The following is a 23,420-nucleotide window of genomic DNA, read 5'->3' on the forward strand; positions in this document are numbered from 1 at the left end:
CTGAAATTAATCGACTTTAGCCTGGTCAGTATTAGATTTGATAATATTAGATACTGCATGTAAGAAGTTATGCAAAAAGCTGCAAATTACCCTCATATAATAATACCAGAGAATACATAAAACAGGGGACCACTTTTTAATTTGATATCAATTTTAAATTTTTCCTTCGGCCAAACCTATCGTAGTTGAATAGGGCGACGCAACTACTTCCATTCTATATTTGATTTCGTATAACATAAAAATTTTCTACAGTTGAGTCACTTAATAGTAGATGCTCTAATCTCGATATCTGCAAACCTTGTTTGATATATTTTCGTAATCTGTATTCTTTCAGTTGACTGAATATATTCTTCTTTTTCTACTTCTACGTATGATTTTTCTACCTCTTCTTTCTTTCGTTTGTATTTTCTTCTTTTTTACCTAATCAGTTTGTTTTGTTTATAATTTTATGTATGTGTCCTCTGTCGTCTTCCACCCCTTCTTTCTTCTTCTTTATTCTCTCTGAATTCATTATTATCTATCACTTTGTCCTCCCCCTTTCTTTCTCTACTCATCATTTATTGCTAATTACGATCCTTACAACGATAAACAATCTATTGAAGTTTTGAAATGAGGAGTGATATTTTTATTATTATTATTATTATTATTATTATTATTATTATTATTATTATTATTATTATTATTATTATCATTATTATTATTTCCTCACTAGGAATAGTTACGCAGGCCATCATCAAAGATTTCTCTTTGAGAACAACTTATTTTATGAAAATCGTTCGAAACAAGGCATCGAACCACCTGATCTAATAAACTAAAAATATTAAAAGATGATTACCGCTAAGACAAGAGATGTTTATTGACTTTAATCTTGGAAAAAACAAAAAGGAAAAAAGACATTCATATAAACCTGCAGTTCTTGAAAAGAAGTAACTGGAATTGAAAAATGAATTACAATGAGGCACCTGAACGATGAATTGAAGTCAACCAACAAAAAGTCAGATAATCGTATAATTTTGATTCATCGGACTATTGTTCTCATCTTGAGTGTGATTTTCACAACGTTTCATATGATGTAAAATCCGCACTTCTTCAGGTGTATCTTGTTGAACTCTACGGGAATTTGGACGGAATTTCGAGCAGAACCCTTTATTTACTTCACGGGGGTAGCGTGCTCTTGTTCCGTCAGTCATGACTGGATGGAGGTCCTAAGTAATTCGCAGGAGAATATCACTTTGTACAATTGATTTTTCCACTGCGGACAATTCTGGTACACATTTTAGGAACCTTAAACCTACTTTATTTTGAGTTGTTAATATCACTATTTATTACTAATTATTACTATATATATATATATATATATATATATATATATATATATATATATATAAGTATTAATGTTTTTACTTATTACTTGTATATACATTATCTATTGTTTATAAATAATGGTTCCCATATCGTATTAACTACTGTACTATGTTTACTTAGTAATTGGTTTTTCCCCAGCATATGTGCTGCTTCTTTGAGTCGTCTTACTCTCCACTGTTCTTCTCTGTCTATAATTTTTACTTCATCCCACAATGGTAGATTGTTTCCTTTTTTCCTTCCAGATATGGTCAGCTATACCTGATTTTTCACGTACTCCATGTACTACGGCGTATCGATGTTCTTTTAACCGTACTTACGGCACGTCTCACCTTTGTATTGTTTTCCAGGCCTTTTCTTACTTGTGTATTCTATATGAAATTGTTTTATTAATTCTTATTAGTCATAATTTTCTCTGTACAGGTCTCGACTCTTACACGCTGTTTCCGGAGAGTTGAATCACTCCTTAATACTGTCTTCATGTCATATGGATTACATATTCGTTGAAGTTTTTCAGACAAGCCCTTCATATATGGTATACAAAGTGTGGTAAGTTTCTGAGTGGTATCCTTTCGTGTCTAGTCCAGATTTCTTGGAGCGGATGTCATGCTCTCTGGATAGTTGTGTCTCTTAAACTGTCTATCTCCTCTTGATATGCACTGCTGTTACTACATATTGCTTTTGCTCTGTGTTATAGGCAACGTACGATTCCTTTCTTTATATTATACTAGCCTGGGTGCCCGGCGTTGCCCGAGTGTTTGTAGGTGTGTGCTGAGCAAAAAGAAGTTGTAGTAGGCAGGCAGGCTCGAACCCGTGACAGGAAGGTGGAGAAGAAAGTTGAGGTGTGTGCAAGGGTGTTGTCTAAGCAAAAAAAAAAAAAGTAAAAAATAGTAGTAGGCATGCAGGCTCGATCAAACCCGTACCACGAAGAAGGGAAAGAAAGTAAAAAAAAGTAACGCGTTAGCTGTTACGTCCATCGCAAAACCGGAAGTGACGTATGTTTAAATTAAGACTAGATAATCGAAAAGAGGCGATGACTTTCGAAAATATCAGCGAAAAAAGCGACCCCTTCCTGTAGAAAAGTGCCTAGTTGAAGATGAAAGAATTAATGTTTTTGGCCAATTTTTCGATATTTGTCGTCCAAAGGGTCGAGCTTCAAAATAATACCGATCTCGTTAAAATTCGTCGCCTCTGTTGAAAGTTTTTTGCGAGATACACATCTAATACATACATTTAAACAGACAAGTGAGATTTATATTATAGAAAATGGATGGTAGGAATTGAAGTTTACTTACTGTCCAGTGAAATTTGGCTTTTGATATACAGATCACATAAACCCCTGACCAGTGGAGGTTATCAGCATATCTTGAAACGATAATTTGTGATTTTCTTTTTCCATAGTCAACTGTGAAAGCCAACTTTCACTCCCTAAACTTCAACTCTCACTATCCATAAACGTAACCCTTTATTTTATCCACGAGGGTAGATTGTTTTAGTTCCGTCAACCATGACTAGGTAAAATCTTAACTAATTTTTAATTATACTTCTTAGTATCTACATTGAGAATTGACTCTCCACTCTCAAGCAGATTTTCACTTAGAACTGATTATACCTGAGCGTTTGATCCGTTGATCGCATACTAAGTGATCAATACTAATATAATTTTTAAGAGCCTTAAACCTATTCTTGTAGTATTATTATTTATTACTGCTTTTGTTGTAAAAGTAACAGCCAAGATGAGAACAGTAGTTCGAATAATCGAAATAGTAAAATTCATTATGTAATAACAAAAGGGCTCGATAATATTCTCTGTTATCTTCTCTTTCTCTTATCGTATAAGCCGTGTAAACAACCAGCAATCAAAATGTAAAGAAATTGGGCTCGGGGTGGCTATTTGTCTCAACTCATTCCAGTGTTAAACAGCAGCTTTCGACAATCTATCATAATTATCATTTGTAATTATCAGATACTTTTCGCGATCAGCGAACCTGGGGTAACAAGTGCCAAGTAAGGAAAGATAATCGAATTATACAAGCGACTAAGCGAGTCTTGTTAAGTCTTGCAATGGCGACTAACGCACATTTTCAACATAATATTCGTTAGAGAATGGGTTTGTGCGAAACAACACGCCATGTCGATTGTTCGACGAATCAAATATTTGGTCGATTACAAACCATTCGCACTTTACGCCTTGCAGATTTGGCTGAACGACAAAACTGGAGGAATGAATGTTAAAAGGTGTAATGTTCAACGCAACGTTTTGATAAATCGTCAATCTTGTTATTGTAGTCTATTTCTCCTCGTTCAATATTTACTCAGAATAGTAAAACGGAAACAGTTACTTGCTTTTAAGAAGGGCTTATATCTATCTTGGATATATATATATCATACTGAATATATCCGCTTGTAAAGCATTAATAGGATTTAATTCCCTGATTGGAATCGTTTTTCAAATAATAAGCATTTACAAAGGTATAATTTTTACAGCTGTTTACAGACAGTGTTTATAACGAAACGCTTTTTAAACACAGGATCTTCTTCAGAAACATAATTTTTCATGGATGCCCTGCAACAAATCTGCAACAATGTGCAAAAAGTATCAACTTCTACCAAAAATTACAAGAATATATTCATTGTCAAATACATCGGTAAAAGTTTATAATTAATAAATTAATTCCACACCACAATGCTTATTATCATAAATCGGTTAGACAATTCGAATATACACCAATTTGCTTTTAGAAAAAAAGCTCTGTCATACATGAAGAGTAACTTTACATTGCACTTATGTAATAAGATATTTATGTGATATTAAAATAACTAAATGTACTCAGAAAATAACTTTTTAGTTATTAATAAACATTTCTAATATGCTGATTACATTTACAAATTTCTCAAGATACTCAATGCAGATACTAATTTACATACATACCGATGCATACATACATATATAGATTACTGTATACAAATATTTATAAAGAATTAATTACAGAGTGCTCGACTACGTTAGTTAAGGTTTGGGGAATATTTCCTTCTCGATTTTTTACGCAGTAATTTGTGGTAGGATGACGTGAGTGCAGATAAAACTATATATAAAACAAACTTGAATGTAATTAAATCATAATTATCTAATATACACATCTGCCATGTGTGAGCGTGTAAGTGCGTATTCGACGCCATGGGAGAGAATCCCTCTCCTTAAAAGATTCAATGATTATTGAATAATGCTTATCTTAAAAGAAAGCCAGGAGCGAAGATAAGCACACACATATAATTGAATTATTTTTCTCACGAAATCCTCAAACCGGAAGCAGGTGCGAGCTCAGATATGTCTTTAAGAGAGCGAGCCTGTCAGAGAATCTTTATATTTGAACCTGTCTGTTTGGTATTGAAGGAACAAATACAAGAGAATTTAAGCAATAGCTAAATGAACCTGCATGTTGCCGATACAGAAGATGGTTTAAACAAGAGACAGAAGAGAAAAAGAACACTAAGCGTTGCTGTCTAATTGGTCAGATAAAGCCGAGTGTCTAGACATTGTGAGAGTGAAATCATAAAAAGAAAAAAGAAGGGAGAGATTGCTGTTAAAATATCTCCCAAATTAAGGCTATGGTACTGAAAACTAAATATGCCATCTTCTATTTTATAGTATTTCATTTAATATAAACCCTCATGTAGAGTAGTTGTGGTGATTAGTTCATATGTATTTTGAGACGGACCAACGCCGGAAAGATATTAACTTAAATATATATTTCTTTGTTCATTTGCCTTAAACTTTGTTTTCCATTTAATACTTTCTGTGTCGTGTGGAAAGAGGGTGCAAAAAATCGATGGCTGTGTGTTACGACTGCTCTTAGTTCGAAACAATAATAATGAAAAAATATTTCGCATAAAGGTACGAATTCTACATTTTTAACCAATGAAAATTATTCCCGTTTGATCGAAACGATTTTTTGGCAAGCCAATGTAATTCTTTTGCAATCCGGTGTAATTTTTTGAAAGCCGGTGTAATTTTTTTTTTAGCAGGCCAGCCGGTGTAAAGTACCATTTCTAATGAAACCAACTCAGAGAAGAGAAAAGAGTAAAACAGAGACAAAAACAAGACAGAAATTGCTAAATGGTGAACCATTCCAATCATTCATAACATGTATTTTTGCCGAACCTTTATTGTTGCCAGCATGGGTTTTGGTACATCTACAAAGACCCGACTATACACATGCTAGGATCCATGTTACATTGTCATAATTATGACTTTCGTTATACTTAAAGTTGAAACTACGTCAGTTCGGCTGGATTATGCTGTAAGACCGTCTTAGAAGATATCAATAATAATGTTGACTTTGTTAAAATTTCTATTTATGAGAAGTTGTCCCACGAATATTTGAGTAATATTTGAACAAGTTCAGAAAGCGTGTAAAGGCAGCTATTGAGTAAAACTGAATTAACATAAGATAAAAAACAAACATTTTCTATCATTATTCTATTATTAGGTACATTTTCTTGGGATAAACAGCGTCACATGCCTTACAATAAACTTAATAGGTCACACATTGTCTCTGTTCCAAAATATTGTACATTTGGCTTCCTCACGCTATATATATATCTCTTCTCTTCTCTATTCTATCTTTTCTTTCTATCTATTCTTCTTCTTCTTCTATTCTTTCTATATAAATAAAATGAACTCATTTTTTCCAGTCTGATTTTGATATTAATAGGATTAAAAATCAAGATATTTCATGCAAATATAATATGCACAAACGGCAGAACAATATCTGAGGTGTGTTATAGGCTTATTATTTCTCAAATTCCTCGATAATCTTAGATTTCTATATTTTTTCTGCTGAGAAGTCACGGCCAAAATCGGTTAAGATCATTGGAAGTGGTAAAATATTTTCTCTCTAATAAATCCCCCCCCCTGCCACCACTTAACACCGTTTGGGGATCGTTCACAAGGAACAGTTGAGAAGAGAACACTGGTTTGGCTTCGTAGTTCTTTCATGTGAAGTTATTTAAAATCACTAAACTAAGCTGCAGTGCTCTGTGGCGTAGTGGTAAGTGTGCTGGACAATTCGCATTATATTTTCACGTTCGCGCCGACCTACCGTAGTCGTTTTTTTTTTTTTTTCCTAAACAACTGGAATGGACTTTTCTTGGTGGCCGAACTGTTAACGTTGCAGATGTTTTTTTTTGTTTTTTTTTCACACTTTATTTTCCTACTTTTACTCATGACTCCGGGTTTGATCCTTCCATAACATTTTTTAAAACTCCCCCCCGTCCCGGAAACAAACACTCGGGCAACGCCGGGTACCCCCGCTAGTATATATATATATATATGATTTTCAGAATGTGAGAGATTATATATAATAAATTCGACAGCCAAACAACGTCGCAGCCCACAAGAGCATGACAGTTAACGAACCGGAAGTCTAAGACTCGAGTTTCGTTCTCATTTGAGCTCATCAGTTAGACATAAGAACTCAAGATTCGAAACCCAGGATGCATGTTTTTTTTTTCACTTAGAACGAAGATAACAATATTAGACTTAAAATATACAAAATTCTATTAAAAACTCAGCCGATAAATGTTCCTGTGGTATTTATTGTGTGGTTTCTAACAGTATTTTCGTATAATTTTTAACAATTATTAAATCATTATCGAGACTACAAATATATAAGAGATAACACGCAGTTTGTAACGCTCGACACTACTTGTTTTTCATTCAGAATAAACACTTTACATTGAATAAAACCACTAAAACATCTAGCTAAGTAGAGGAGTAACTTATTTTGCCCAACATTTATTTCTTATATGTTAGTTTTTAACCATTTTTTTGAAAATCTATGTAGATTGTAAAGCAAACCCAATTTTTATAATGTTTTAATACGTAATGTTCAAATATTTCTGCACTAGTAACTTTGCTTGTTTTTCTATATTAAAATTAATTGTTTGAATTCAATTTTTTTTGTTAACTTATTGTCAGTTTTTTCAGATAAACTATCGTTGGTTTTTGTTTTAAAAATTATTTATCATTGATTTAAATTAAAAAATATCACTCGTTTTAATTTTGAAAAAAATATTGTTGATTGTTTTGATTAAAAATATTGTTCGCCTTGATTTTTAGAAAGTATTGCTCGGTTGGAATTTAAACTATTATTTTTTATTTTCATTTTAAAAACTATTTATTGCTGTTCGTTTTAATAAAAATATTCTTTAATTTTAACTTGAGTGTTTAATACTTGTTTATTGCCTCAATTCATATTTCATGTTTTGCAACATGTGATTGTTTTCTGCTTCAAACATACATAATTTTACATACAATTTTTTTATATATTAAATAAAGTCCAGTTTTACCATAAATCAAATCGTTCTCTTTTTTATTTTTTTTAATGTAATTTATTAGTAAATAATGAACGTATCTAATTTTTTAATTACTTTTTTTAGCATAAACACACCACTTTTCCGTTTTGAATTCTTTTTTTAAATATTGAATAAATTTTAGTACAAACCACGGTGTTACTTATGTTTATCTTTTTAAATGCAATTTTAAAGTTTTCTAATTTGTAAAAATGTTTGATTCATTATCGACAGATCTTGCTTACTTGTACATCAGCAATGACGCAATTCTTCAGCTCATGACATTTATTACGAAGGTCATGATTTAATCACCTGTGAGTATTTGCCAGGCTATTGCATGGAATCGATATTGCTTTGTGTTTTATACATTATCGTGGTACTGGGTTTGCTAGTCAACCATTAAGATTCTTTGTTATAATTTACTTTGGGATATATCGGTATATATCTCAGTAAACTCCAGGGCAGTGTTGAAAAATTGAATATCGACGGATAGAAATCCACGATGTCAAATTGTAAAAAGGGGCTTTGTTTTCGATACTTTTAAACCAAACGAGTTCTTCGGCAATATTCTTTTCTTACTTACTTGTGAATTCTATATGAAATTGTTTTATTAATTCTATCTATTTTGAATTTGGTTGGATTAATTGAGTGCTAGGTTTGTTGTTAAATCATGAGCCCTGATATTTAAATAAAATGTAAGTTTCCCTGGGTTTTAGTTTACTCATTTTGTCGCTAATTTTTTTTTGTTTACTTTCGGTATTTATAATATCCATGTTGTTGCCTTTATATGTATATAGTTTTATATAGATTTTTGTGATGTTTTCTGTGGTATTTTCTGTTATTAGTTTGCTAAATTTTGTTTATCTCTTTTAAAAAAATTCTTGCTTTATCCGCTTTTATAAAGGTTTTGTCAGAGTTGTCTATGTTTTTAACGATGCTGTGTAAATATCTGATAAACGCGCGCCCATTGGCTACTTTAAATGTATGTGTCAAGAACAAAGAATCTGATTGGATGACTAGTAACTTAGTACAACAGGAATATATAAAAACACGAAACAACAGCGATTCCATGCAATTCCATGCAATAGCCTGACAAACATACTCACGAGGATTAAGCGCGAGGAATTCTGAAATATTTTCCTAACTTTCTGCACAGTATGGTGCGCAAAAGTACAATCCGACGTGTGTGGTTTCAGAAGGATGGAGCGACAGCACATACCGCCAGGAAGGGATCGTTTTGAAATTGCAGAAATAGACAGAGACCTTCTGTAGAGAGTGGATGCAAACTTTCATAAACGCAGTCATACCTGCACCATCGAAAATGGACATCACATAAAATGTATCATATTCCACGCTTAATTTTAGAAAATGTCAAACCTTTAAATAAATCGACGAAAAAATGATCTCATTTCAACGAAATCTTACATTCCATGATTTCTTTTTAAACTGTTGTTATGCCGCTCTCTCTCTCCTTCTGTCTGTCTGTCTGTCTGTTTCTCTCTCTCTCTCTCTCTCTATATATATATATATATATGATGAAAATAATGGAAATAGTATTCCGACAAAATAGAGAAATAAAAAGGAACAAACCGTATTATGTGTTCATCAACGTTTCGTCTTTATTTCGAGACTTCCTCTGTCTGAATGAGACTAAGAAACAAAAAATATTTGTTTCTTAATCTCATTCATCCAGAGGAAATCTCGAAATAAAGACGAAACGTTGATGAACACATAATACGGTTTGTTCCTTTTTATTTCTCCCTCTCTCTCTCTCTCTCTTTCTCTCTCTCTCTCTCTCTCTCTCTATATATATATATATATATATATTAGTGGCCTGGCAAGGACACAGGCGAGATAACCAAGCAAAAAATCCGAAGCAACATTCACCCCAAAGCAGCAAAACTAAAGCTAGCTTGCTAGGACACTATGTAAATAAATGTATACTAATTTGGCCATATTTTATTGGTTTGGAAATATATGTTTTTTTTTTACCAATTGTTATAAAATGTTAACCATAGAACAGTATTATAATGTTCTAAGAGTTAACAAATTTTCATGTAGTTTCGCTCAATAGAACCAAAGATATGAGCATTTGAATATTCAATTTGACGACGAGGATAGATATATCCATACATGGATATATCACGTTTTTGGGCAATTTTATAAGTTCGAAATCTCGGCAACTACTGATCAGAAATTAACAAATGAAGGCTCGTTAGAAAGCTAATTTCCTGTATGGTGTAGTAGGCTATGTGACATTTGTCATTAAGGTTGCACATTTCAAAAAGTGGAGAATCACTTTTTTTATATTAATTTGACGTAAAATGAGCACTTACTTTATGGCCACCTTGACTTTAACGTAGATGCTTATTTTACAAAAAACTGATATAGAAAAGTGATAGAAAAGTGAATTTCGTCAGATTACGGAAACTTATTTCCTGCGATTTTTACTGTTGTTTTCGTTTTCAGCACCCCCAAACCCTACAATAGTGGTAATTTTAAATCGCACCAGAATTCATACGATACTTTCATTAATTTAGAAGATTACCCATAAAACACAGGCACATATACATACACACATACTTTACTTAATATCTAGAGATATACCATCGTAAGTCGTAACAAATTGATTGTAAGTACTATTTATTCAAGTTTCATAAGCTTTAATATATATCTTCTTGCATAACTAAAATAAGTAACGTTACCTTACATTATCTTTATATTACATACTAGCATTTCAGTTCGGCGTTGCCCGGGTGTTTGGAGGTGTAAGTTGTGCAAAAAATTTTTTTTTAAAACTTTCACCCCTATTATGACCCATTAAAATTTATTGGTTTGGGCTCAAATGAAGGCACCTAAAAAAGTCTGTAGAGTTATTGCGTAGGGAAATGCACACACACACACACACACACACACACACACACACACACACACACACACACACACACACACACACACACACACACGTTCACATTTATAGATATACTAGCATGGGTATGGGTGCCTGGCGTTGCCTGGGTGTTTGGAGGTGTATGCTAAGCCCTCCCCCCCAAAAAAAAGCACACAAAAGCGGTCAATTTTTTAAAAACTTTGACCCCTATTATGACCCCTTAAAATTTATGGTTTTGGGCCCAAACTAAGTTATTAAGTTAAATCCATGTTCAAGGCACCTATATCTAAAATTTCAAGTGTTTAGACCCAAAATTGTCGAAGGAGTTTGATAGAGTTTTCAAAGGCCAAATCGTTGAACTTTGACCACTTAGCAGCCACATTTCTGGCCCATAACCAATCACATATATTTTCCCAAATCTCAGTACCCTATATATCAAATTGTGAATCTTTAGACTTAAAATTTACAGAGTTATTGCGTAGGGAAATATACACAGACAGACACACAGACAGACCACTCTTATAGATATACTAGTATTTCAGCCCGGGATTGCTCGGGTGTTTGGATGTGTATGTTGTGCAAAAAAAAAAATGCGGTCAATTTTTTAAACTTTGACCCCTATGATGACCTCTTAAAATTTATTGTTTTGGGCTCACATCAAGTTATTAAGTTAGATCCATGTCCAAGGAACCTATATCTAAAATTTTAAGTGTTTAGACCACAAAAATATCGGAGGAGTTTGGTAGAGTTCTCAAAAGTCAAATCGTTGACCTTTGACCCCTTCACTGCAAAATTTCTGGCCGAAAACAGATCACAAAGATTTTCCCAAATCTCAATATCCTGCATATCAAACTGTGAATCTGTGGACTTAAAATTGACAGAGTTATTGCATATGGAAATGTACACACTTACACACAGACACACAGATACACGGACACATTCACTTTTATAGATATACTAGTATTTCAGGCCGGCGTTGGCCGGGTGTTTGGAGGTGTATACTGAGCAAAAAAAAAAAAAAGGGGGCAATTTTTTTTATTTTGACCCCTATTATGACCCCTTAAAATTTATGGTTTGGGGCTCAAGTCAAGTTATTAAGTTAGATCCATGTCCAATGGACCTATATCTAAAATTTCAAGTGTTTAGACTGAAAATTGTCGGAGGAGTTTGGTAAAGTTCTCAAAGGTCAAATCGTTGAACTTTGACCCCATAATCGCCGAATTTCTGGCCACAACCGATCACATATATTTTCCCAAATCTCAGTAACCTGTATATCAAATTTCGAGTCTGTAGACTAAAAATTAACACAGTTATTGCGCAGGGAAATGTACACAGACACACAGACACACAGACACACAGACACGTTCACTTTTATAGATATATAGACTAGCGGTCCCCCCCCCCCCCGGCTTTGCTTGGGCCTTATGTACTGTTCATAAGGCTATGTGCATATGTGTATATTAAACAGTGTGAATATGTAAAGTAATGCCTTTCTGTATAATAGTACTCCTTAACTACCATAGAAAAAAGACAGACAAACATTTTCACTTTTATAGATATATATATAGGTAGATAGATAGATAGATAGATTGGATGCAATATATAGTAATGATTTAAAAAATATAAAAAAAGAGAATCGAAACCAAAATGTTCAGCTCGCGATTAATTTTGCCTCTGCCGTCGATGACTGGGCTATGAAAACCTGTTTACCGCTAGGCTAAAAATTAAAACATGAACCAATAGCTACTACGTCATGCATTAGTAATGCCGGCGTTCGACCATCACCTATCAAATTTCACTTTTTTTAATTTTCACACTTTTGAACCGATCTTTCCGGGCTAAAACCCAAAATATAAAGTTTTGCATGGATTCAAATACCTTATATATGAAGTTTCATGTCTGTAGACCAGAAAATCTAGGAGGAGTTTGGTAGGCAAAATTTATTAAACAAAAATATATACGCATACATAAATATATATGGAAACAATTTTCTGTTTACTATAAACATTTTACGCAAATAGTATGCAAGTATAAATCATGTAGAATATCTGCATGAATATAATTACACGTAATAGTTAACAAAAAATGATTATCCCATTAGAAAACCGAAACAACTTATAGGGGATTAATTAAAATGAATGTTTAAAAGAATATGCAAATTAGCTAGATCTTTTGCAGATGAATGCAATTGCACGATCCATATATAACAAAATTGTATTTTCTTTTTTAACTAAGTTGAAAGGGTGTTGTTAATATGAATATCAATACACACAAAAGAAAAACAAATTTATAGGAGTATAGATAGATAGATATATGTATACAGGGTGACCAAAAACAAAAGCTAAATGGAGGCCATCTAGAACATATGCTGTAGAACGGAGAGAAAAGGCCAAAAACCCTAGTGTTTTGATGTGATGTTTTGGACATAATAAACTAGTTATGACCAAAGTTTCATTTCATTCGGACAAAACACTAAGAAACGGTGCCTAATTAGAGTTGGGACCCGTTTATATATATACGCTTATAGAAATAAAGAGAAAGGGAGAGAGAGAGAGCGAAAGAGAGAGAGAGAGAGAGAGACAGACAGACAGACAGACAGACAGACAGAGAGAGTCAGTCTTTCACCAAATACCCCGAGACATATTAAAAGAATCTAAATGAAATGAGAAACGATGAGAGAAACGCACAGATAGTTAATAACGAGATTGGTGATCTGTTCCGTTAATTTAAATTACGGTTAATTTGAATAATTAACCCATAATTTTTTTTTCAAGCGTACCTTAATCCCAGAACTGTAGTATATTTTAGAATGCATTTTGTGCAGTGTGATAAAAAATTGATATAAAAAAATTATTTCAAAATGTTTTATAGCAGTAAAGTGTAACGAATAGTTGCTTCTATGTACAAATGATTGATTAGACAGCCGAAGACAATGGCCGACTGTAAATCACCGGGATAATGGAAGAGCTTGACCTGAATTGTGATGATTCGCGTGGGATAAAATTAATTTGGAAATCTTAGATTCTGCTCAGTGTTTTTTGAACACTTTGAAAGTTGGGAGATGTGAGCTGGAGAATTACGACGGATATGTAGAAACGTTGTTGTTAGGAAAGATATTAGCAGGTGTTCTGACTGTGTTTGCCTAACGAAGTTTATCGAGAAGCCGCAAAACAGTGCGATAAGATTCAAACAAGGCAATGCGAACTTTGAAGATAAAGTTTGGCGTCAATGTGGTGAATATAAAAAAAAAAGTCCTGAACAAAGATCTTCGCTAATCCTCATTCAAGAGTCGCAATCCATCATCGCCAAACAAGGTAAAATATTCAGTCGAACCGTGCTGCTCTGGTTCTTCTCAGGAGTAGTTGTACAGCACACGAAACAACAGGTGCCTAGTACACAGTCCGCAAGAATTTTCGTGTGCTTTGAAGAGCATGTCCTGTTAAACTATAATGTGCTTTTGGTGTGTTTTTACCGAAAACTAAGTCACGTTGACTTACATTTTCGAAAAAGAAACCAAGGCAATTTCGGTGGCTTTATTGAGTTGCTGTCAACTGGTATCAATAGCTGGTTGGAGAGAGTGACTTCCGAAAGGCTGTACGCATTAGCCACATGACCCTGGGTCCGTACACCTATCCCCCAAAACTTTGGACTAACATCTAGACCTCCAACGCACCTGATTGTAACACCATGCGATACTGTGTGTGGGAGATATTTTATAAAAACATCAACCGTAGCGCTTGCAACACCAAGGATGCCCTGATGTTAAGGAGTCTTTTGAAGGGCAATGTACTCCAGATTCAGACACCGCCTGCCTGTCGTTGTAGAAGCATATAACAGTTTATCCGAGTGAGCTGTATTCGATAGATTTACTTTAAAAATATGCATTTTTATTATTGAGAATACGCCAATTATTAGCCTAGATATGACTTTTTTACTTTCCTTGCTAAATTGGAACACCTTATGTATAGGAACAATCTCACGTAAACAAACATGAATTAACTTAAATTTAGTATTATATGTGAGTGTGTGTGTGTGTGTAAGTGTGTCTGTATGGCTGTGTTTATATATCGAGTACATACACAAACCATCACGTGCGCGTGCGCGCACACACACACACACACACACACACACACACACACACATATATATATATATATATATATATATATATATATATATATATATATATATATACGTAATGTTTAAAATAACATGAAAAGTTTGATGGCTCCTCACTTTAGCAGATGCGTGCCAGAACTCGGAGAGAGAAAGAAATAGAAAAAAAAATGATAAACTTGGTAGAAAAAAGAATACCTTTCCAAAAAATAAAGAACGCATATTAAAGTCTTTACAAAGATTGCGCTAAAAGGCAAGAAAAGGCAAAAAAAGAATAAATTAATAAAAAAGTATTTAAAAGGTAGTCGTTTTGTCACTCTTGAATATTCTATAGTCAAAGGCTGACACATTCAGAGCTGTTCAAATCGCCCAGAGACACCAGCAAACGATTTACAATAATTGCTTTGAGTGACCGTATCTCATGCAATAATTAGTTCATATTGTGCAGGCTAGGCGATCCACAGACGTTACGGCAACCGACAGAATGCAGCACAATTCAAATCAAATCAGTTAAAGTTTGTTCGATGCTCGTTGTTTAAAACATAAAATAAATCTCAGATCGATTAGATACTACTTATTTAAAACATAAAATATAATTAAAAATCGCTAAATAACGTTTACATATAACAGTGTCTAACTTATCTGATAAAAGATGCACGTTGTATTTCTTCTGTTTCAAGGCATGTACAAAATACATCCCTTGATTTATAACAGCTAATGCCAGGACTAACTCTTAGACGAAGGAAGCCATGATGAAGAGCCCCGTCAATTACAAGCGTACGTGGCAGTTGACGGTAGGCCAGATGTAATGTTCCTTGTTAAAGGTTGCTTCGTAGCTGGGTCCGATTTTATCGACGCGTGACAATCGTGACTTCTTGCATTGATAATTGAGAAAGCATGGAACACTAATATCATAACTTGGATCGATAGAAAGCATGAGTTATACAGCGTCGCATCTCCGATATCGGTCGTTGAACATTGTATTATGTCTTATTAGTTTCATCCACTCCAGGACTCTTCAGGCTTATGCGCCTAAGCCTGAAAAGTCCTAGAGTGGATGAAACGCGGAATATTCAGTGTAGCTTAATCGCCATATATATTTTATAAATTACTAACTAGCTCTACCTACGTATTGAGCACTTTTGAAGTAAATACTTAAAGTTTACGCATAAATCTATACTTTCGTATATTAAATTTATGTGCGTAAATGAAGTACTTATATATATATATATATATATATATATATATATATATATATATATATATATATATATATATATATCCTACTCCAAAACCCTCCTCCTTTTTTTCCGTATTTCTCCTAAAAACAATTCTCCCTAATACTAACCAACCATTTCTGTAAGGCCTGACGAGGCTGTTAGATCGTAAACACGGTCCAACATCCGAAACATATGTAACCAAATAGATAAAACGGTAATAAAAATATAAAACATATATATATATATATGTATATAACATCATGTAAACCTTAGTTATTCAAGGATTATTGATCACGTATTTTCATCAAAAGCTCTCGTTTTGCACTTTTCAAGAATATATATTTTCATGATATACAAAATATCACCGGTAAATACTTACCTTCTATTGTGCAACTACTTAAAATGAAGGGGTGATTTTGTCCTCACACTATATATTAAAATACTTAAATATTTCTGAGTAAATCTGGATAGTAAAATATAATTGGCTGACGATAACGATTGCTAATGTTCTCATAGGTTCTCATAGTTTCACTACGCTTAAATGCAAACTTATTTAATGTCAACAAAATTATCAATAAAACAACCAGAATATATTCTAAATTCCGCAGACAATGACACGCGAGAAAACTTATTTTTCAGTTGTTTCCTGTAAATTGATAATGAATAGAAATAAGACAATGAAAAGGTTTTTCGTTTCGCAGAAAGACACTGAGAGAAATCATTCGCGTGTCTCGTGGCACACATTTAATTAGGCTAGGCACGCATACACAAACTATACCCGTTATATAGTAGCAATTAAAAAAAAACTCACACACACACACACACACACACACACACACACACATATATATATATAGAGAGAGATTTGATTTTGGAAGTTTGAAAGTTTGAAAGTTACTATATATATATATATTACATTATTCTGAACTATATATATATATATATATATAATATATAATATATAATATATATATATATATATATATATATATATATATATATATATATGTATATATTATACACATTTATCTTTCATCCATTTTTTTAAAGATGGGATCGCTCGATAATCGAAGATAAAATTCAAGGAAGGGTGCTCGTTCCACCGAGTTTTATAATTATATAGATATATAGGTATATGTAAGAAAAATAAGTATCATTTGAATCATTCAAGCTACTGTTTTATCTTGTATTCTAACAATGTTTCGGCTGATACAATGTTCGACCATTTTTTGACACATCTTGTCGATCTCAGGAATCTTCGTGTCGAACTAGGAAATATGTAGAAAACGTTGGGAGGCAAGAAGAACAGCCCAAAAAACTAAAATAAAATAGATTATCAATCCTAATCCTAACATTTTTGCAAAACAAATATAAATATACACATGAAATATTTATTAATAGTATAACACATTGCCTTTGTACATCATAAAAGTTAAACAAATAAAATGAAATAAAACCGAAATATTAATGCCTTACTGTGTTTGCCTTACGATTATAAAAAACCGACTCGAAAAACTAAATGTTCATTTTCCCGGAAAAAGTGGGTGTTCTAACGCTTAGAACACCCACTTTTCTAAGCAAGTGCTCCATTAGAGAACAGAAAATCTAACCAGCACACAGGTGAAATATACTATAACGAGAATTGTTTTTCAATACACACAGTTTATTTGAGGTCTTACATACAAAGTATATACTTGTCATAATTAATATGTATGATATATACGCGAGTTGTGTACACACAAACGCTAATGCGTGTCTTTAAATGTATGCATAAAATAAATAACTGTCCATGTAAGATTTTGCATGTTAGCATGTTAACATGTGTGCGGGGGTGTTTTATACATATACATGAACAGTTTGATGACAGGAGTATATTTGAGTATTGACACTTCGCCAATCTACAAACGTACATATAATTAAATAGTAAACAGTTAAACCGTAAACATTTAGAGTATAACTTTTAACAACAAAAAACACATAACTTTTTTACGTTTGAAATGTCTTTATTTTCGGATGCATCTTGGTTTGAATAGTAATGCCAGATTGTCTCTTATTTGCGACTACATGGAATTACTGCCGGCTTTGGTTCCCAGAACTGGCTCTCTGGCTCTCTGCTAACTACATGATCCAATCTCGTGTCGCGTTCACTTCCTGACTATCACTTTTCCTTGTTATCTATAGCCAACTGTTTTCTTTGTTCCCAGAATCTGATTGCGTCATTTTTTTTGCGTTTGCAAATAAGGCCAACTTCTTAAATTATTTTCAAAGTGTTAATATATAATCTTATTGGCTCATTTCACGCAGTCACATGTAGCACAAGACATTTAAACCAACCGTGATTAACACTTGCACGGACTACTATCTACGAGCGATTTTATAGCTTTGACGGAAGAATGATTTATACAAACGCGAAAAAATATTAGAATCTGATAAAGACTTATTTAAGTCGAAAGCGTGGTAAATCGTTATGATGAATAAATAATTTGTTTTAGAGAAAAAACAAACTAAAAGCCTTTAGCTTTCTAATTTCTATATTGTAATTCAAATACAGCACCATGTTTTCAAAGTGCCAATACTTTATTTTATATATATATATATATATATATATATATATATATATATATATTTATATATATAAATAAATATATATATATATATATATATATATATATATATTTAAGATGTGGATGACTATAATGCTCCCTATCTTAGGTTTAGCATATTGGGAAGTGATATACAAATTACCATTAGCATACGCTAATGCTCTTTGTGTAAACAAATTGGACAAGTCAAAACATTGTTAATTCACTGCCAGCATAACAGCAACCAAATATTGCAACGGTTAGAAGCTCCGCCTGTCATTTGAGTGGTCGGGTTTTGATCCTGGCTTGAGGTAGTTGATTGTCTAGCCGCACTGATGAGCTGTGAAACAGCGAAACAGTACTGTATGTGGATGACTATATATACATACAAACATATCGATGACTATATGATTTTCTGTCTGAGAAACGGCATCTACCAAACCTATGAAAATATTTAGTTTACAGACTTGAAACTTGAAATATAGGGGCTTTGGATTTGTGAAACAAATTCGATTTGGTCTTTAGCCGGTAAAAATTAAAAAAAAATTAATTGAAACTTGCCCTTCTATGTATGCACAAATATAAATTTATACGCTAAAGTCGGTTCATTTTTAACTATTTCTTATCTATCTTACGATAGTTCAAATTCTAACGACTAAACCTGAAACGCTAAATGTTTTGGTTTCGATTCTAGATGATAGCACTCATGTCAGATTTATTTTAGTTTTGAAATCACTACTATATATTATTTACAATATCGGTTCCAATAATAAATACGAAGTCTACATGAATTAATATATCATACTCAGTGTAATTAACAAGCGGATAACGCAAGCAGCCTGCAAGCATATATATATATGTATATATATATATATATATATATATATATATATATATATATATATATATATATTGTGTATGTTTAGGCAGCATATTCTCCTTTAAGCATATGTTGTTAAACAGCACAGCATTTTCTTGTTTGACAATTTTCCGTTTTATTTTTTCCAGTTTTCGAATAATCCTTCTTGTGTTATATGTAAAATGGTGTAAAAGTGTTCCGTAGTCTGCGAGCGCTTTCGGCGTTTCCGCCACCGTCAGGTTGGTTATATAAAAAGTCGTTTTAAAATTACGTCGAATGATAAGGTCGTGTTTTAAAATTACATCGTACTATAAGATCGTTTTTGGCTTATGTGGGCTATTTATATACAAGTTTATTGGACAGTTTTTTTTTATATATACATTAACAGAGGCATTTTAAAATATTTTTGCTGGATTCATAATTTATATTGTTTATTTTGGGTTGTCTCATTTTTATATACAATGCCTCCAACACCTTCAGTCTCCTAACGTTAGAGTCTGTTTGTAAAATTTTGGTATTTTCTACCATGATGTTTCTAAATTGAGAATGCTGGCAGCCATGTTTCTTTAAATGTCGTGTGATAGAGCTAGTATCGGAAAGAGGAAGCGTTAGTCTACGGGACAACGTGTTTGTAGTATGACCAATGTAAGAGGAACAGTTAGAGATACACTCTCCTATTGGGCAATTAAATTGATAAATTACATTGTTCTTTTCCAACACTTTGTCCGCTTGCGAAATATTGTTATTAATTACGAGATAAGTCGTTTTCCGTTTTTTATAATAGATAATGAACTTCAACCCTCTACCATATATATATATATATATATATATATATATATATATATATATATATATATATATATATATATGTAGTCATCGACATACAGCCCTGTTTCGTTGTATCACAACTCATCAGCGCCGCTAGACTAGCACCTCTCCCAACCCTAGGATTGAACATAAAACCATCGCGTTGATAGTTAGCAGTTCTACTAATCGACCCACGGTGCCCGCAAATGACCTCGTTAAATTTCTATTTAAAACTAACATTCGTCCACCACTTTTATAATGCTCAAACCGCTTATATATATGTAGTTCTTAAAATATAATTATCTACTGACACGTGTTTCGGCTGAATCTAGCGAGATCCGAAATCGGGACCCAATCTCAAGACCATCTCGCGCGACTGCTGATTCAATATCGCGATTTACGTATATGTTATTTATTTATTTATTTTTTTTTGTTTTGTGATACTTTTCGGACGAATTCATTTATTTATACGAAAGTGCATTTTTACCTAAATGAGAGTTAAGAATAATTTTCCCTTTGATCAATATGACATATATATATAATGAAAATAAATCAAGACTAAATAAAAATTTACAAGGAATTATATTGTTAAACAGAATACTCCAAAAAACAAAAAACAAAAACAAAACAAAAAAAAGCCAAACAATATTTAAAGGATATCTTAAATATTGTTTTTAGAGTATTCTGTAGAACAATAAATTTCCTTGTAAATTTTTATTTACAGTCTTGATTTATTTTCATTATGACAAGCTCTATTTCCTTTTGTGTCTATATTGAGCTTTTTTATTTGGTTGAGATTATTATATAAATATTAATACTTATCTTTGTTTTAAGTTTACACTTGCTTTAATTGGGTAAACTTTTCGTTTCTATTGCTTTCACAGACACACACACACACACACACACACACACACATATATATATAATTCAATATATACACATATATATATATATCAATATATATAATTCAATATATATATTTAAAAATATATAATTTAATTTAATATATATATATATATATATATATATATATATATATATATATATATATACATAAATCAATAATACCGAGCACTTATATCGCCTGTTATGTTTCATTTTGTCTATTATAGAACTCAGATGCAGCTGAGCTGTGACCTTGAAGAAGTCAAGGTTATTTAAAAAGGTCTGGTGCGCCTCTCAACACAAAGAATTTCTTTCTACTACTTATAAGACTCCGCACCTCTTAACGTCGCCATAATCCTCTCCCCAAGCGAATATTGTCTTTGCTTACGCCACTACAGACATAGCAAGTGTCTATTAATATTATTCGTAGTTGTGCCATCAATGCTAAAAATGGTCCGCATTCAACACTCCCCAAAATAAGCCATCCAAGATTTAACCTTTACGAATAAGTTCGCCATTTTAATAATGTTTTTCTTATTTTCTTTATCATCTTTATGCATTAACTTTCTTCGTTTTCTCTGTACTTTTCTCTCTTCTTAATTCTATTTATGAATTTGTTTCTTTTCGGATTTTCTGTTTTGATGCTGTTTTTCAATTTGCTGTATTTCTCACCGTTTTATATTTATCTATTTAAATCATTGTCTTTTTGTTTTTTCTATCTCTTTAATTAATCTTACCTTCATCCTTTTCAATATTTATCCCCCTTTTTTGATTTTGAAATCCTCTTCATCATGTTCCTCATTTAACTCATTTCTTTCTTCTTTCTATTTTACTTTGCAAATAGAGATTTCATTCTCTTTTTGCCTTCCTAGAATCGCAATGCATTGTACTTCTGCTTGTTCTGTTTGACAAAATTATTTATTGCTTTCTTTCTAAATTTATATTTTATCCCATCGGGAATAGCAAAATAGATTAATGCCATTACATTTACTTACATTTACTTTAATAACACTTCTCCTTTTCTTCGCCTTTTAAAAGTAAATTACGTTAAAATGTCTACAGCTACATCCACAAACACCCGGCCACAAGACTAATTCATAGTTTAAAAGTAATCAAGTGTTCGTTTAGAACTCTTCCCGCGCAGATTATTAAAATAAGTCTAGAAACAGCTCTCGAAACCAAATTTCCGGTGAGTGAAAAGCAAACGACAAAAGGATCAAGGTATGAGATACACAACCACATCTCGGATAGATACACTTCCATTGAAGCCACTATTCGCACATTCACATTTGAGCTGGTACATCTAACGCTGGTTTCCTCCTGTTAGACAGGATCTAAAAATTAAAATCTAATAGGTTCCACACTGTCAGCGAAGCTCCAACTTCTCTCCATAGCCGCAATGTGTCATTTGTGTCCCTGTTTTACTAGTAATTTAATGAAATGTGGCCTGATGAACTCATATCACTCAACGCAATGCACATACTCCTGACAAACCCGACAAGCAGTAAACTCCTTACCCTTCACTGTCGAGGTCCCTAGATGCCGGAAATTCTTTCTATTTTAATAGTTTATCCCATCGGACTGCTATACTTTGGAATTCCCTCATTGTTTCCTGGCCCTTTGATTGTACTTACATGCAGCAGTTTAAATGTAATGTAAATAAACATCCTGCTGCTAAACTGTACACAATCCCCTGTTAGACAGGATCCCAAATAGTAGCCTCTTACGTCTAACTGCTAATATGCCTTGCTAACCGTGAAATGGAGTAAGAACACACACTCACATATATACTGTTACACCATCAGCGCAATTTTACAGTTGCAAAAGAATGCACACATTCACACACGTCTGAACAACACAGAATAGTTGACCTTAACAGAAAATAGATCTCTGCCAATAATAAAACGTAAAAAATGTGAATCTCAATTCATGTTTATTCGTTCTTCTTTCGCTAATACTTCATTTTTCATACGCACTCCCTTTTACTCTGGTGCTATTCATCACTGAATCTTTCCTGACCTAAAACGCACTAAACATTGATATTATCGTTTTTTCTTTCCATTTGCAAAACTGAATCAGTTTCCGTAAAGACAAAAAAAATCCCAATAATATTCCTCTACAAAACAGCCAAACTAAACACCACAAATAAATAATAAAGATATAAAGAACCTGAAGAATAAAACTTTTTTTCCTAAATAACTGTATTCGGTATTAAATAGCCCGAAAAAAAGTTGATATGCCGTAAAACCAACCACTTCTTTAGATTATTTTTTTTTTAGTTTTTCTTTAGTTTTCTAATTGTGTCGTTTCCTTTCTCTTTTTTCTGTGCATCTTTATATTCTTTG

The sequence above is a fragment of the Euprymna scolopes genome, chromosome 12 (genome assembly GCF_053919585.1).
Source record: "Euprymna scolopes isolate OS-2025 chromosome 12, ASM5391958v1, whole genome shotgun sequence".
Taxonomy (NCBI): domain Eukaryota; kingdom Metazoa; phylum Mollusca; class Cephalopoda; order Sepiida; family Sepiolidae; genus Euprymna; species Euprymna scolopes.